Source organism: Phascolarctos cinereus, unplaced genomic scaffold, assembly GCF_003287225.1.
Source record: "Phascolarctos cinereus isolate Bilbo 61053 unplaced genomic scaffold, phaCin_HiC Scaffold_3;HRSCAF=262, whole genome shotgun sequence".
NCBI classification, from domain to species: domain Eukaryota; kingdom Metazoa; phylum Chordata; class Mammalia; order Diprotodontia; family Phascolarctidae; genus Phascolarctos; species Phascolarctos cinereus.
In genome coordinates, this window is record NW_027555736.1 from 94,025,779 (window position 1) to 94,044,515 (window position 18,737).

Below are 18,737 nucleotides of genomic sequence, written 5' to 3' on the forward strand. Positions count from 1 at the left end.
AGAAAAGGAGGTATGTGTACAAAACCACACAAGGCAAACATTAGAAACTTGAGGGCTAATCTCATATCTGGAAAGGTTAAACAAAATGTAGTATATAAATGCAATGGAATATTATTTTGCCACAAGAAATTATGAAATGGAGAATTTCAGAGGAAATGGTGAAGAGCTTTTTGAACTAATGTAGAGCAAAGTGAGCAAAACTAGAACCACTTATACAACATAATAATAACTTTATGGAGAAAAATAACTTGGAAGACTAGAACTCTGATCAATGCAAACCGAGAGTCCCAAAGAATAGAGATGAATCATAATATTAACAATAGCTAGCATTTATGTGGCACTTTGCAAAGTGCTTTACAAATATTATTTTTATTCTCACAACAACCCTGGCAAGTCAATGCTTTTATTATCCCTATTTTGTAGATGAAGAAACTAAGGGAAACAAGTGAGTTGTTCAGGGTCACACAGCCCTTAAAGTGTCTGAATCCAGATTTGAACTTAGATCTTCTTAACTTTGAGAACAATGCTCTAGCCATCTCTGGTCTCTTAAGAGTAAGGCAATAGACTTAAAATGGAAAAAAAAACCATACTTTTTTTTGAATTTTGGAATTTATTCAGGCTATAGAGATATGTATTAAAGTATTTGACTTAAAAGAATCCTTAATGGAAGGAAAAGGGGGACACATTAATAAAAATATCTGTTTCTTTAAAAAAAATCATTAAGGAAAAAATGAAATTGCATTTACTCTCAGGCCTAGTTAATGGGTTGGTTAGTTTTACTAAATTGATATTTTCTCATTTTAATTTTCATATTTTGTTACAAGGGATAGCTGTCTGGGGAAGGGGTCAGGGGAAGAATATATTTAGAAATGACAGTGGTGTACAAACATTGAATACATAATCTCTAAACTAATGCATCCCTTAAATACCATAATTGTTCTTAACAGGTTAAGATTGTCTTTGTAACCTTTGTGATTCTAGGAAGAAACAAAACATCCTGAATGATTGTCCACTGAAACAAAAGGCTGGACTCCTTTCTTTCTTCAAGGAAGAATCAGTGAAGTCTGATGAGCTCAATTTAAACTTGCCCAGGCCTTCAAGGGAGGGGTTCTGATCTGTAGGCTGAAGGGATCTTCTACATTGATAAGCTCTCAGATCCACTCAAGTATCAAAAGTAAGGTTTTCAGGGAACACCAAGTCAGGTTGTTGGACTTGAAATTCACTGTTTCTTTTTTGATGATCTTTGCAGGTACATCACACAACTCAATGCTCTTAGAGGTAAATTTTTTTTCTCAAATATCATGGTCACCTTTAGGATTTCAAAAATTTGGTGAGTCTCTTATAGAGTTCTGACAAATTCTTTTTCTAGTTATACTATCAAATGTTGCCTGCTCAGGATAGAGCACTGGAATATCATAAAGCGGTGACAGCAAAGAAAAAAGAGAAGCTGGGGAGATAGGAAACAAGCTAAAACAGAGAAGAGTCATAGAAACTACAGAAGGTGTCAACAGTGTTAGAGGCTGTACAGAAGACTAGACCTGAGAAGAGGCCATTGCATTCAGCCAGAAGGAAGAGACCTTAGATTTGTACTTTGCATTAATGGAGTAAGAGTCAGTAGGGTATATGTGGCCTCACAGCCAAGAAGACCTGGGTTCTAGTTCTGCCCCTGACACATACAGGGCTGTGTGACAATGGGCAAGTCTTCATCTCTCAGTTTTCCAGGTAACTTTCTGAGACTGTAAATTGCCAAAAAAGTGTTCATCTGCATTGATAGAGAGAGTTTCCTTGTCTGGAAGTTTCCTATACCAATGAAATCATAAGTTCACTCCCTAACATAGCGAAATAGTTCTTCACATTTAACAAAATATTTCCCTCACAGCAACTTTGGTGGGGAGATACATAAGGATCTCTGTTATACAAATGCATGAACAGACACAGGGAGGTTGTGACTTGTCCATAGCTGCATGGCTGGTAAGTGTCAGTGGAGACTGAGCCCCCCCTTCTATGGAGTCTGATAAAAGTACTCTTGAGTTTCTGAGAGATTCATTTCAGTCACCGTGGTTAAGAAGGAAATGGAATGATAGGAGAGGAGGCATAGGATATAGACATGTTTTTGTTTGTTTGTTTTTTATTCCAATCAGGTTTTTAATGGGCTGGGGCAAAGGCCCCCAAGGAAGCACTAGTAGGGGGAGGGAAAGGGAGGCAGGGTGTAGCACCCAGGTAAGCAAGGTCATATCCCCTCCTTCCACCAGTTTTTGTGGAAAAAAAGAGTCCCAGACTCTTTAAATAATCACTATAAAAAAAACTGATGGGAAATCTGGGGGACCAATGATTCCCTTTCCCACCCACTGGTTACAGGGAACGCCTGTTCTTGTAACACAGGCCTGGGCACACTGGGGACACCTCTGCCTGTCACTCCAACCCCAGACACCTATCACACCCTGACACTGCTAAGGAGTCACATGGTGGTTGCCCTCCCCTAAATTATGTCCTGCCCCGCTGTGGTAGGACACGTAAATACCAGCAAGACAGACACACCCCTAACCAGCAGAATGAGCCCGAGTCTATCCACCCTCTGCCCCATAACACTCTTGAGAGCTGGTCTTTGAGGCACAGGGGCTCCCAAGGAACAGTCCGGCTCTGGGGCGGGAGAAGGGAGGAGCCCTAAAGCCCCCAAGTCCCTTGCCCAGGGCAGGCTTGTAGTCCAGGCTGAAGAGGATGATGTCTCTAGGAGTGACGGATGGCCCTGTTGCCTTGTTGATAGTGATGGTTGGAGGTTGCTATGATTGAGCATGTAACTCCACGACCCGCTGGCGGAGGTGGAAGGCAAATTCAAACATGGTGGCGGCCAGGCTCTGGTGAATAAGGTACCGGCCCTTGAGATCTGTGTTGAGGACCCAGACAAAGGTGCAGACTCGAGTATTGTTAGGTGACTTGAGAACAATGAAGCCACCAGGTCCATTCTCACCCCTGACATATTTGTGCAATGGGGGCTTGGCAAAGTGGGTGGTAGCGATTCCTGAGGAGAGGTATCTGTCCCTCCGCCTCTCGATTCGCCCGGACATTCACAAAGTCCCTGGGGGAAACCACACCTCCTGCAGCCCCTGAAGATACATCATGGGTGATGAGAGTGTTGTCTTCTGCTCCATGAAGGATCTGGCGAGCGTTCATGGTCTTGTTCCACAGGACCATTTTCTCAGGCTGCAGGATGACTTCCTGGTACACCAGCTCTGCTGGACACTGTAGGAATGCCTTGAGGATGAATGTCTTGCCGTGGAAAGGAATTTCAATGGTGTATACTGTGACCCCATACTCATTATTCTTTTCAAACTTCCAATTCTCCTCTTGAGCCAGGATCTGGTCCACCACCTCCATGGCTTCCTTCCCCTGCTGGATATACTCCCGATCCTGGCTGGAGAAGCCTTTTCTCCCAGCTCCTTCATCATCAGATTCATTGTCAGATCCTGCAAGTGACTCTGGAGGAGAATAGAACTGGCCTTCACACAAGGTCCCAGGGAAAAGCAGGGCCCCCCCACCCAGCAGCAGCCCTGAAAACCGAAAGAAGGCTAGAAGAAAAATATCAAAGAAGGAGGTTTTGAAGTTGTAGTTGATGATCTCTTCCTCTAGATTCTTCTTGATGCCCGTCTTTGTATTCAGCTCGATGATCCAGAGCAGAGATGAAGAGCAGGTCGAAGGTGACGAAGAAGCAGAAGGTCCAGCGGACATCTGAAATGGTCCTGCGCTTCTCTGGGAGGGGCGGGAAGAAGGGTGACTGGAAGCTCTGGCTTCGGGCAGAGAGGTGCTCAAGGAAGCCATAGCTGGAAGACTTTGCTCCAAGTCCCTTGACGAGTTGACCGGCAGCTTGATATCATCCTGGTGGGACTTCCCCCCCGCCCCCACCGGAGGGAGGAAGAGCTTTCAGCAATGTATCTTGGTTCTGTTCTCTTCCTTAGAGCCCACTGGCTCCATGATGCCTGTGGCTCCGCCCTTCCTCCTCCTCCAATTCCCAGTTGTCCGGTCCTGGCAGTGGACCAGACCAGAAGTCCAGGATATAGACATGTTAAAGAAGTTTGGTAGTAAAGGAAGGAGAATGTAGAGACTGTTAGCTTGAGGAAACAGCAAGATTATGCAAAGATTCATTTAAAATGGAGAGACGTGTATGTCCTTGAAGATAGATGAGAACGATACTGAGGGGAAAAAATTAGAGATGGTGATCACATCACTCATATGACCTTCTAAATTCACGTAACATGTGTTTATAACTCTCAGTTACGTGATATTGTCTATTTTAGTTATTTTGCAGATCCACAAGGTCAGGGACCACATCCTAGGTAAATTTCATCCCTACTAGCAGCTAACAGAGTACTCAGTACACAATTAATATTTAAAAATCTGTTTGTAATATGAACGAATGGATGAACACTGAGGGAAATTACTTATGTTAATTACTGCTTAATATATTTTAAGGGTACTAATAATTAATTGACATTTTCAGTTTACTAGAAAGGACTTTAAAGGCTAAACTAGTGCCTATAAATTAAAAAATTCTTAATTTGCAAGCAGACATCAGTTTGTTAAAGGGAGAATTTGGTTCCCCAAGTGTTAAATCCATACACCAGGGTACAGCAGAAGTCTTTCTTCTCCTCCTCCTCCTCTTCCTCCTTTTCCTCTTCCTTCTCCTTCTCTCCTCCTTCTCTTCTCCTTCTTTTCTTTTTCCTCCTCCTCCTCCTTTTTCTTCTCCTCTTCTTTTCTTCTCCTTTCTTTCTTACTCTTCCTTTTCCTTCTCTTCCTCTTCCTTCAACTACTTACTACCCATTTAGTTATCAGAATATCACTTCACCTATTTGTGCCTTTGTTTCTTTGTGAAAAATAAAAGGTGGACCAGATAATTTCTACATTTCCTTCTCTCTCTAAATATTTTTATCCTGTGACTTCATGAAGTGCTTTACTATACTGAGCTTGAACCAACAAAGTAAATACAGCTTTTTCATGCAACACTGAATTGTGCAATACTATCTCAGTCAGTTTTTCAAGTAACTTTTCCCATACAATGATGCTCTTTACTTTTTAAAATCATTGACTGGAGGAGCTAAATGTAGAGACTTGACTGCACGTGTCTGCTGCTGTGAATACAAGCAAAGGTATAGGCTTATGACTCTAGGTTGAGTGATAGGGACTCTTACAGCAAAGACTGCCTGAATCCCACCAACTTAGCAGTGATAAAGAAGGGAAGAAAGGGAATGGATAGAAATCTTGGGGAAGGGCAGAAGATGTACTCTACTCAATAAATTCAGAGACATAAATTAGATGGAAACAAACGATAGGGTCTGACTTAAAAGAAAACAGAAACTCAGTTGAAACCAGGCCTCTCCCCCTCAGAAGATATTCAATGGAGGGACGGGTCCCAGCTCTGTACCTATATTCCCCAATGAGAGGAGGCTGAAATCATCTAGCAGTTCAGACTCAGGTATCTGTGCAACAATGGAAGATAGAAGAGCGAGAGAATGAGGAGGATTCCCAAAGGCAAGTGAAAGGGGAATACAAGAGAGAAGCTAAACGATCAAGAGAAAGAACTTGAATAAAAACCTAACATCAATCACAAAGAAGATCATAAAGGCACAGAGAAAAATGAATAAAACCTCAGAAAGAAACCAAACCACGTCAAACACACTATAATATGAAGAAAAACAAAACAATATTATCTTATTAAAGACAGCATATGTACTCCCCAGAGATCATGGGGCAAATGGTTCATAAGAGAAATAACTCTTGAAAGAAGAAATTAGAAAAGAATTTAGGATTGACATCAGAGCTCTCAATACAAAGCTGAAAAAACACAAATAGCAGAGAAAGAAAAATGGAATATTCAATGAACAATCTCCGCAAGAAAGAATCTGTTTAGGAGAGACAATAACATACTTGGGACACCAAAATACTAAAGTAATGGAAATTTTTTCAGAAGAGAATTAAAGGGCAATAATGATGAAATAACACAAATTCCATGTACGTCAAAGAAAATGACCTTGAAAACAGGATGCACAGAATTGACTGAAGGCTCATAGGTCTCCTAGAAGAATATGAAAAATCAAATAAACTAAATATTATAATGCAAGAAATAATATAAGAAAACTGTCAGGAATTTCTGAATATATATAATGAAACACTGGTAAGAAGAATTAAGAGAATCCACAGATTGCCATCAGGAAAAACAAAATACCACTCTGTGCTATAAGCTCCCAGGCATGAGGTGATTAAATTTAACTATTTTAAAAGCAAACAATAGATTTTACAAGCAACCAGGAAAAATACTTTTAAATATAAAAGGCAATTGAAATTAACATAGGATTATTCCACATTCATGAGAAATCAGAGGAGAAAATGGAATAGTATGTTAAAAAAAACACAAAGGAGTTCAAGCTAAAACCAAAAATAACATGTCCTGCAAATGTGAGCCTAATCACTAAAGAAAAATAGATGGATAAAAAATAAGACATTTGAAACATTCCAATGAAAAACAAATAAATGAAAAACTAGAAATGAGCAAATTCTTGAACTTGCAAACATCCCAAATATAGAACAGAGGTAAATAAACACAATTAGCAACAAAAGCCTAAGAAAGGAAATTAATTCTCTTACATTTATTTTTTTTAACAGAAAAAGATTGATCTCTGTGGTAAAAAAACCCCAAAAAACAAAGAACATCAAAGTCCTGATAAGGGACTAGAAATTTAAAAGGATCCTAAAGAATCAGGAGAAGTGATAATGGAAGAGTTGAAATGATGCATCAAGTACTAAATCTCTTGAAGCACTGTCTTTTGTGTGAGATAGTACCAGAGTGAGAGGTTGCACAAACTAGGAAGGAGATATTGAGGATTATGTAACTCTACCAAGTCCTTGGGTAAATGGTGAAGGAATATCAATTCCTATAGTCTGTTGTTTAAAATGCAGGAGAATGGGATGGAGACAAAGGAGGTGAAGGATGAGGAATATGGGAAGAAAATATCATTTAAAAACATACCCATTGATGAGGAGATATATGCCTTTCTCTGGAAGATGAGGGCTTTGTGGTGGGCTTTGTCTTGGGAAAATTTGTGCAGCTTCTTTTCACCCCAGGAGAGGGGATGTGTGAGTTCCTACGGGCAGTCAGCATCCCGTGTGGTAAAATTGGGGAACAGCATGCCAGAGATGGGATGTGGGACAGCATAATCTTAGAAATTGAGACTGATTATGATAAGGGCAGAGAGTAGGGCCAGGACTCATAACTGTAGCAAAGACTAAACTTCTACTACTGACTGTGATTCCACCTGATAATACCTAATGAACTAATATTTCCAAGCATGAGGCACAAATAGAAAAAAAAAGGAGAAAAAGATGGGAAAGGTCTACAAATGCAATAACATGGAAATCAGATAGATAAGATGTCTTAAACCAGGTACTTCTTTGAGGAACACAGAGAAGAAGAAACAAAAATATACCTAATGCACCAGAAAATAAAATTAGAAATAACTTGGAGGACAGAGAAATAATGACTAGGACAAAACAAAGGAAAACTTTCTGGAAAAGGGTACAGTAAAAGAAAATCACTAAAAATAAGAGAATGGAGAGTAAGGGGAAGGAAGCGATTTAATCACTTCCTTAACTGGGTGAAGAAGTAAGGGACAAAAGTGAAGAAACAGATAAATTAAATAAATAAACAAACAAACAAACGAATGAATGAATGAATAAGAGAAACCAACAATTTAGGTAAATTAAAAAAAACCTTCGAAAAGCGAAGGTTAACAGGAGTTGGGGGGGGCGGCCTTTGAGAAGAGAGGCAAGCATCAAAACAATGTAAGTAAAACAAATCCCAGGAACCTAGTACTGACTTTAAATAAGGAGAGACTTAAAAAATCAATAGCAAAGAAAAAAATAGAGAAAAAAGACAACCCTAACCATCATAACTTTAAATATGAATGACAATCCAATCAAAAAAATGAGAAAAGCTGAATATGTAAGAAAACAAAACAACTATCTACTGCACCCCTCCCCACCAATAACATATCCAAAAAAATGAAGACATTAAAAAGAAGTGATAGGCTGAATTATAACTAAAGCAAAAGTTCAGTCCAGGCAGATATCATGTAACTTCCCACAGATCTATTATACTTCTTTCACAGTTTACAGCCCTCCTGCTATCTCGTCCTTGGCCCTATCTAATATAGAGGCTGCCAAATACAAATAGTCTATGTCTCCTTTAATGTCGACAGAGACCACTTAAACTAATTTCAATCATCAAAACATCCAAATATGAACTCATTTCATGCATTAAACTACCATATTACCTAGTCCAAGGAAACTCTGAAAATAATCCATTTTCCATTTGCACATGGCTGCAAATATTGCCTTACTGACAGAAAACCCACTGCCAGAAGGGAAATACACAGTTCTGGTTGCCAATACAGGAAATTCTGTGCTAATCCAAAGCTGTCACTGTATCTTTGTATATCAGGGTATGTGAAGGCCAAAGCCTAATTAAAGTAGTGCCTCTCACCAACATTTCCTGGATTCATTAATGATTTCTAAAATTGGATACATGCTTAGGTTGAAATTCATACATCATGCACAGCGCGTCAGTGCCTAGCTGGCAAATAAGACAAAAGCGGTTGGATTAAAGTTATGTAAATCAGGCATATATATGTTTACTATTTGTGTCTTGTATGCTTTCCTGGTAAATTATAACTTAGAGTCATTTACAATTTGCAAATAATAATAATATGTGGAGAAAAAAAGCTTTGTATAGAAATTTTTCAAAAGCGTTTGTAAGGAGAGTAGCATTGGAAGAATGAAAAAAGGCCTCCAAGTTTGGATCCCAGATCTGCTATTTACTTCCTGGGTGACAGGGTCATCGATGGACAGCTGAAAGGGACCTCAGAGGTATGTGTTCTAGTCCAGCCGTTTTCTTTTCAGATGAGCAACTCAACTATGGGGCCTTCAGTTCTAGCCCAGTTCCTCATCTTAAAAGAAAAAGGGCTGGATTAGAACACCTCTGAGGCCCTTCTCGTGCAAGATTCCATGATAACTGGATTGAACTATTTCTAAATATCAGCACTCATTAGTAAATGTTGATGAATGCAGGTATCTAAATATATTAATATTTCTTTAATAGTGCTTTAGAAGAAAACACAATAACTTGTCCTCATTAATGTCACTGAAATATTAATTATTATGATGATTATTAGTTCTACTATCTCTGAGGTAGGGCAGGTAGGTGGCACAGTGTATAGAGTATCAGACCTGGAGTTAGGAAGACCTGGGTTCAAATCCAGCCTCAAACAGTTACTACCTGTGTGACCCTGGGCAAGTCACTTAACCCTAATTGCCTCAGTTTCCTCATCTGTAAAATGAGCTGGAAAAAGAAATGGTAAACCACTACAGTATTTGGGGTCATGAAGAGTTGACTGAAAAATGACTAAACAACAACAATCTCTGAGGTAATATTGTCAACATTTCTATAGCATTTAACATTATAAAAATGGCTTTGGTGTCATAGATCTAGGCTTGAAAGGGATTTGTGAGGCCATCTACCAGTGGTGTCAAACTCAAATAGAAACGGATCCCTGATGGCTGCACATAGACTTAGAAAACCAGAAATTAACATTATCTGTGCTGTATTGGATTAAAAAAAAACCAAAACATTCCCCAATTACATTTTAATCTGTTGAGGTCACACTAAGTCATTTTGTATCAGACCTCTGATTTATACAATAACAATTTATACAATAACAATAAAATTCCCATTTTCCAGATGAGGAAAGTGAGAAGAGAGTTGAGGTGGATTGTTTAAGGTCACACAGAAAGACATGGTAGAGCCAGGACTCAGTCCTACATCTTCTTATTCCAAAACCAGTTCTTTCCCCCCAGAGCTCTTCAAGTGATGAAAGGTAGTTGGAGGTTTCTCTCGTTACCTTTCTTTTTATTTAAAGAGAAACAAGTTTACTCTATTTTATTTAGGGTCCAATTTTCTTTTTCACCAGGAATTTCTTCCCTTTGATCTTGGCTGCATGCTGACTATCCCATTCTGCATAACACTAACAATACCCAGGGATGTTTCCTTCAATTTGAAGGCTACATCCTGGGGCATGCTGTTATAGTTCCATTAAAATTGGGTCACTATGAAGATCAAAAACGTCACACAAATCATCTGATGAAATCCACTTATTGTGTTCTCTAGGCCCAACACAGTTCCTTGTTATCAAAGCAATACAATTAACTGGGGGAACAATTCATTATTTCAGACTGGCGGTCTAAAGGAATTTCATTTACCATGTCACGATGATGCACAGACGCTGCAGGCTAGCTGAATTTACATCAAAATACACCAGAAGATTCGATAAAATTCCTGGGGTTTAAATATTTATTATAAGCTTTACTTGTTTTTCAGCTTTAGTTCTTAAATATTAGACACTGAGATGTTCAGATTATTTAAATAGGAGACGTATGATGAAGAAAGTGTCATCCTCTTGTTCCATGTCCTGTTGAATTTTTCCATTGTCACCTGATATTTCCTTTGTAACAGACTTTACCTCAAACTGATATTTGCGAACAGTGGATATTCTTTCCAGCTGCTTTGGAACATCAGGGACCTAGTGGCAAAGAGCTGTAAAGCTAGCAATTCTCTTAATGACCATCAGTCTTCAGGCCAGAAGACAGGCATAGTTTACACAGTCCTGACACTAACTTTAAGTTCTTTCGGTTTAAGAGATATCACTTAAGCTCAAATGATACTTTTGTAGTACTTACACCAAAATAAGATTTATTTTTCCTCTTTGATTCTGAGGGAGGAAAAAAATCCTAAACTTTAAAAAAAATTCTAAAATTTATACAGAGAACAGCCTTTCTCCCAAAAGATGTTAAATGAGAAGAAAAAAAATATGGATGGATAACAGCTGAATCTATAAAAAGGAAATACATTGGTAAAAGCAATGAGAAAAATGTAGGAACAATCACATGAACTTGCTATAGTTATCTTTAGTAAAACTATAGTTTTCACTAATAGAAATGGTACTAGTAGACTCTTGTAGTAACAACCTAATCATAAAATTACTGATGTGTGGTTTTTTTATAATTATGCAGAACAATTAATAAGTACAGTAATAAAATATAGTGCATCAAGTCAGATTGCCTGGGAAGAGAACGTTCTCAATTTCTACACAAACACAGCACTTCAATTTTACATTTGAACAAAAGCCTCCAAAAAGTCATTCATTTTGAAATGCTTTCCTCCCAAGCCTGTGTAAATGCAGGGAGCACTATATATTTTAATTTTTTCCAGGAAAACAGCTTCATTAGGCGTGAAAGGTTAATTACAGGTTTAAGTGGAGTTCAGGGAACAGAGCATGGGTCTGTAGTGAATAGCACAGACTGCTACAGGAAAGCTGAATGAGGAGTACTATAAACTGTTTGCCCTGCTGAAATGTTTTACTATCTCATTTACTATCTGTCTTCTTTTACTGCTTGTATTTGTAGTTCTTCTAAACCTTTAATAGCTATAGTTTTATTTCACTGTAATCAGATTTAAATGGAAATACCATGCTGGGATGTTTAAATGTTTTCCCTCTGATTGTATATAGCTACAGACTATGGGAATGAAGCCTTGGCCATCCTTCACATGATTAAAAAAGTAACTTTTGAAAACTTTGGTGGTAATCACACTGGTCTTGCGAATGTTCATGGTATTGTTTTTTTAGCCAACTTATAATCAAATGTCTTACTTGATCCAATGCACAGGTATGGCTACTTAGAAAATGTTTAATCTGATCTTAATCATTATGAATGAAGACCTGCCCTCCATCCTTAGGCACAATTACAAATGTTTGATTGTTTGTCAAAACTGGAATACTTGCAATACTGAAGACACTAAAATAACTAGAATCACAGGATTTAGAGCTGGAGAAAGACAGAGATAATCTAATCCATCAGTTCTTAAAATATGGTCTGGGGAGCCATGAGGTACTCAAGATCCTTTCATAGGTCAAAACTCTTTTTAAAAATAATGTTAAGACGTTTTCATTTCAAATATGGTAAATATCAATAGATGCAGTGCACATAAACAAAAACTCTGGGATCCTCAATAATTTTTATGAGAGCAAAGAGGTTATGAGATTAAAAAAAATGAGAACCTTTGATTTAGTCCAATTCCCTTATTTTAGAGATGAGGACCTCAGGTTTAGTGACTTTTCCAAAGTCATACAGATAGTAGAGGTAGGGTCCCAAAGTCAAGATCTTACAAGCTGTTTCTATTGTTTAGATAGATTCCCAAAACTCTGTTTTTGTATGATAGATATTAATAAAAAGTATTTAAAGAAAATGACAATTGTGTTTGAGCTTCAAAATAGCTTTCACCTTTTAGCATACCATAATATCTATATTTATATATACACATATATGTATGTATGTGTGTATACACAATTTATTTGTGAAATTATAAAACTTTCTGTTCAAGTTATTTAAAATATATTATCATATTAGCCCAAGATACTCCTAACTCAAGATGTTCCCATCACGTTGCCCAGTACTTATTGAAGTTTCTATGAACTGCAGGAAGTAATTGAGAATGTAAGGAGTAAAAGAGATTATTGTCTCTAATTGTTATTCAATACAAATCATCATAGTGTTTAATGAGCATTGCTTCTTTCTAATCTAGTCAGCACCATTTGGAATTAAATATTGGCAGTGTTAATATGTTAATTCATTTGATGCGTTTTCCTTTTAGTCACCAAACTCCTGTCTAGTAGGAACATTATTCATAAAAGTTTTAACCTGCAACTCTTTCATCAGGCTTAACCAGGATTTGAATTGTAGCATGGAAAGCCACCAAATTACCTTTCCCCAAACTTGTTAAAGAAATATTATCTAGCCCTTTCTTTCTGCAGCTACTCCCCTAAAAAAGATTTTGATTTAAGGTCAGTCCTAATTAACATTCTAATCACCCTAAGGTTAAGTACCTACCATTGCCTGAAGAAAGTGAGTTATGCTGTCCTTGGGGACATTTTAACTTTATTTTAGTGACAGTATTGTATTTTCCATTCGATTCAGACATTGCCATATTTAACCTACTATTTAAACTGCATTGGTTGATTGAAAATAGAACAACCACATTGTGGAACAAATATTGATCATGTTGTAAATAGTCCTAGAGATACCAGAACTCAGGACGCCAATGTGGTTTTTGAAGAACAAAGCCTATCCCTGACTTTGTTTTCTTGGTAAAAATGAAGCACTGGATTTTGAGTTTGGAGGACCTTTAAATACCACTCATAAGCTGTGTTACAAATGGCAAGATATTTTGTTTCTCTGGAGTTCAAGTCCCACATTTGTAAAACAGAGAGAATTACCTACCTCAAAGGGCTATTTTAAGGTAGTTAATGTACTACAATAATAGACAGTAAAGTACATCGTATCTTTAAAGCACTTGTCAGGTATGATAATGATAATGGTGACCAAAGGACAGGAAGAACTAAGCGAGTAGCATTAGACATGATACCTGGGGCTAGCAAGGCTTTAGATTCTGTCCCATATTCTTATTAACTTGCTCAGAAAGCATGGTCTGGAATATCAAACAAGGAAAGACAACTTACTAAATGGCACAATCCAAAGACTTGTGATCAAAGACTAATATCACTCTAGGGCAACATACCGAGTGATATTCTGCTGGCTTAGTTCTGTAAATGTTCTAGTATGATTTTGCTGCCTTGGGTAATGGAATGGAGAACTTGCTCATGAAGCCTATAGATGTCCCTGTATATTGCTATATATGCATTATATCTATATACAGCTATGTATGCATGTGTATTTATATACAGATACATGTGTGCATAGATCTACACAAATATGTATACATCTATATATGCACACACCTATATACTACACACCACTGTACATAAACACACATATACAACTGTACACGTGTATATAACATCATATATATGTATATATGTATCATAAAATTAAATAGTTCAAGTATAAGGCAACAACAATCCAAAGTATGAAATATCTGGAGAGGCACATGTGCTTCATAACAAATCCAAACAACAATAATTAACATTTATATTTGAGCTCTGCTAATTATTATCCTTGTGCCTCAGATAAGTCATTTAACCTGTCTAGGACTCAGTTTACTCATCTGTAAAATGAGGGAGGAGGACTACATGAGCTCCACCATACTCACTCTAAATTTATGATCCTATGCTACACTTTCAACGCAGCTTAGAAGTGCCCACCGTGGGAGCTGAACCCAGATTTTTCTGGCTCCAAGTGTAGCACTCTCTCTACTATTCCACATTGTCTCTAAGCGCTCTTGTTTGAAGACTCTTATGGTGCTAGTTAGTATGTGGGATTTGTGTGTGTGTGTGTGTGTGTTTAATATTGCTGCTGATGGTACTCTGACTCATGTATGTGGGTAGGTGTAGCTAAATAGCAAAATGTTGCTGGCAGTTACCATATGTACATGTGTGATGCACAAGAAAACTGTTCTGTGACTTCTGCTCATATTTGTAGGCTTTGTTACTATTTCCTGCTTTGCCTCTTGCTTTCTGGATTGTATGATGCAGTTGGGTACAGAGGGCACACTCACCAATAACTGCTGTAGTCAGCCCTGTCTATCTATGGATAGGGCTTCAAGCATCCTTGCTTTTAGTTAGTGGGTCCATGGGGGATTTCTTCTCCCAAGCTTTTTTGGTGAGGAGGGAAGTGGACTAGAGGGTTTCTAAAATATCTCTTAGATATAGCATCCTTTGACTTCTTGTTGGGCATTCTCTGCCTTTGTCATATTGTCAGCAGTGGTTCAGACACCACTTGGGCTTCTTACTCCATTCATATAAGCTTTACTCAACAATTCTACAATGATCAAGTTTTACGCAAGTGGTCCAGCTGCATTTAAGGGTCTTTTTGTTGGGAACCTTTTTTTTTGCTTTTTAATATTAAATTTGACTGATATCCAATGCTGTTGAAACTATTGAAGAAATCAGATATAATGCTAGTAGCAGGTTTAAACTATGTTTCATGGAGAAGTCTGGATAGAACTGGAGGACTGCAAGTGGGTCTGGAATGAGTTGCTATACTGACCTTCACTGTGCCTGTCATCTCTTTAAAGATACGCTGATACTTTCCTGATTTAGCTTTCTACTGCTTTGCCTACCAATGAATCATGCCTACCATGTGCTGATGACAGCTTGGAGATCAGTTGGCCAATGAAAATATTTGGCCCTATGGAAAGTGAGTCTTGTTAATCTTTTCCTAAAGTTAAACTTCTGATTTCTCCAATGCCTTAAGATCATGGGGAATGAAAAGGGTCAAACCTAAGCAGTGACGCTGACAGTGAAGTGTGGATGATGGTGGAGAATAGAATAAAAGAGCAAAGTTCATGCCCAAACTTAAGGAGAGGGCTGTGGGAGTCAGCCCAGAAGTCAATCAGGTGAGGACCCAGAGAGGAGTGGCTTGAAGAAGTTAAACCAATTTTCCAGAAATACCTCAATCACTATCAGATGATAACTGAAGCACAAGGGAGGATCTGGTTCAATATCTTTGGTCATCACTGTCTCTCAATTAAACAGTTTTTAATATCTGTAGCAACATCTAAATTATTGATGTCTATATGAAGCAGCTGCTTCCCTTGCTCATAATCATAGGACTGGCAGTACAACTTTTCCCTTTGGAGGTACTTTTAGTATTTGTGAAACAGGCTTGATTTAGGGGCCCTGGAGACCTATGGCTCATGGATTTAGAACAGAACAACAACAGCTCTGGCAGTAGCAACCCATACTTCTCCTCTGGGCCTAACTCAGTTCCTGAAGATATGACTGCACAAGGGAATAAAGCAGTTTTTCTTTCATGCCCTAACCCCTCTCTAGGAACTTGTATAAAATTAGTGGCAATTCAGATAATATTTTGTGGTTTAGACACCAGCCCACAAGGGACTGGAAGAAGATTGCAAACTCCCTTTGCATAAGCAAGTGGACTGCTTTGGGTACTAATAATTTGCAATTCATTGCTTATTCAGTCACTGGCAGATACTAAGAATAAAGGCTAGAGATAAAACAGTTATTTCTTACACTTCAGATTTGCTACTTTGTACAATAGGAAACAAACCATCAACTATTAAATTCATCCTGGCATCTTCCGAGCTGATTTTTTTTTGTGGGGGGGGTGTCCCTGATTCTATTCCATAGCAGTGGCAACAACAAACACCATTCAAACATAGGTGTAAACTCCCTATCCTATTTTTTAAACAAACCTTAAATGGTAAAGAGATAAAAAATCCTAACTTTTGCTTGAAATTCTCAAATATGCAACAAAAATGAGAGGGAGAAATATAGGTACTATCACCTGTACAGGCCTTTGCATCACAATATAGGACCACTAGAAGCAACAGGGTTGAATGTGCTCCATAAAAACATTGTGTTTGCATTAACATCTACAGTATTATTAGAGACTGTATACTCCCCTTTGCCAAAAGAATGGGAAGCTAGCTCATTACTATAGGTAACTCAATAGCCAGAGGCATTCTGACAGAAGCAGATGTGTCTGCAACCAAATTGATCCTTGATAAATCTCCTTTGTCTACAGAGAGGCTAATATAACCATACAGTGAATTTCTCAAAAAAGACTTCGAACCACTCCTCTGATGGTCACTAATTGAGCCAGTGTGGTATAGTGGAAAAAGAACTGGATTAAGAGACAGAGGACCTTGGTTCAAAGATTTATGCTACTACTTATCACCAGTGTGACTCTGGGCCTCAGTTTCCTCATTTGTTAAACAAAGAAATTACACTAGCTGATCTCTAAGGTCCCTTCTAGCTCTGAATCTATGATTCAGGGTATAAGTTTGTGCAAATTCTCTCTAGTAACTCAAAATAGAGATATTCTGGAAGTGATTTATTTAAGAAACCCCCTTTAAGTGGGATACAGGATAGATGGTGTGAAAAAAAAATCAACCTTCTCTGAGGGGGAAAAAAGTTTCATTTCTGCCCCATTCTGCCTTTGGGAGCAGTCAATGTGACCCTCTCAGCTGCTGTAAATTGCTCGGCGTTATCGAGAGTCAGAGGTAGAGGAAATCTTTCAAACTCCACATGTGGGTAAAGCACAAAGGGAATAGACTTCACAGTGCTCTGGAACTTTCTGATGTTGTATCCAGGGGGATAAACAGTGTCCTGCATTCGCTCCACTCCATCTCTGGTGACATAAAGGGAATACTTGTACACTGATCATTGAGCCCTCAATGACAGTTTCCAGCCTAACTACTTTGCCAAGTGTGATGTTTTTGTTAAAGGTGACACCTTCCTACCCTTAGTTCTTCATTCTGTTGGCATAAAAATGGGATAACAAATAATGGGGACAAGGAGTCTTTGTTATCATACATCATCGCAGGTCACACTGGAAATGGGGTCTTTGCTTTATTTATTTATTTATTGCCCTGAGTGAAGATGGGCTTCTGCCCTATTTATTAGGCATATTCACTTTGGATATCGTCCATCTACTTTCAGTAAGTGCCTTAACTGGCAGGAAGATTGAAAAACTTGCTTTCAGGTCAATAAAGGAAATCTCTTATGATCAGTGGTTGATTACAACAGAGTCCTCTGAGCAGCAGGCTCTGGGCTTCATTCTGCAGAGGGCTTTCAAATTAGTCTTGCTTTGAGGCCTGGGCAAGGTGCCAACAGACAACCCAGCTGCTTACTACATTCAGCCCAATGTTCGATGAGTTTCATTCCCATCCTCTGATGGAAGTTTTCCTTTTTTTTCTTTAATGTAAATAAAAGAAAAAAAAACAGATTTTGATGCAGAGCTTCAAAGGAGTAAAAAAGCATGGAGAAAGGATGATATAGAGGATAATATGCAGTTTGTGCTGTCTTAGTTTTTGTCTCTCTTGCAAACAGTTGAGGGCTGGTGGTCAAGCAATATCTTTCTGTGACTCTCACCTAGAAAAGAATTTGTATGTTGCCATTTATAAAGCAATAAAAGGATAGCTTTGCTAGAACCTAGAGGAAATGCTTTTTCATATCTCTATATCACTCACTATCTGATAACACAGTTCTTTTTCTTAATGAACAGCATTATGGGAAAAAAAACAGGTCACGCATTGAGGAAGTCTTTTTTGGAGAAAAGATGACTTCTTGCCTGTTTTGGCAAATGGATCAAAAGTAAGGTCCACATCTGTCTATGTGTGTTTTTTTCTTTCTTATCTGATTGGGTTCCCATTTCATTTTCTAGACTTGGAATTAGCTCCAACTTAGAAAAAAGAGCATGAAGAAGTAAAACCATCATGCATCTAGAGAGGACAAGTCCCTGTTGGTGCTGCTAGGGAAACGATAACATCAAGGGGTTACTCATCATTCCTAGTTAAATGTTTCGGAGAGAACAGGAAAAACACAATGCAAAATGAAATTCAATAATGACTGCAGATGTTTGTGCTTACAGTTAGATGCCTATCAGCATTACTTTTTAATGCCTATTTTAGCACCATTTCAAAAAGAAGACTTGTAAACACAGATGGGTGAGCTACTTTATGTAAAGTAAGGTTGAATCTACACGTAGGGTTGTTGTCTGACTGAACATCTTGAACTAAGCCGACTGAATTATTGTCGTTTTTATTTTAACCAAATTAACTGGTTGTTTGAAATGCTAAGTTGTTCTGCTGCCATTTTGGCAAAGGCCTGAGTCCATTTACAAAGGACAAATTTCCTAAGACTTAATTCTGAAATCTA

General features: G+C 38.2%; 1 protein-coding gene, 1 long non-coding RNA gene and 1 pseudogene across 3 annotated transcripts in view; 1 reads left to right on the forward strand and 2 right to left on the reverse strand.

Moving 5' to 3' along the window:
* Positions 1-18,737, forward strand: part of LOC110209537 (uncharacterized) — a 40,088-nt gene that overhangs the window by 20,078 nt on the left and 1,273 nt on the right. The window contains exon 5 of one of the 2 annotated variants that reach the window (XR_013485249.1): positions 18,085-18,173. The exons of the other annotated variant lie outside the window; for it this stretch is intronic. This is a non-coding gene — a long non-coding RNA (uncharacterized LOC110209537). The remainder of the gene's footprint in view (positions 1-18,084; positions 18,174-18,737) is intronic. 2 annotated transcript variants of the gene reach the window in all.
* Positions 1-18,737, reverse strand: part of ATRNL1 (attractin like 1) — a 1,198,805-nt gene that overhangs the window by 3,297 nt on the left and 1,176,771 nt on the right.
* On the reverse strand, positions 2,778-7,150 carry LOC110209589 (stAR-related lipid transfer protein 3 pseudogene; annotated as a pseudogene).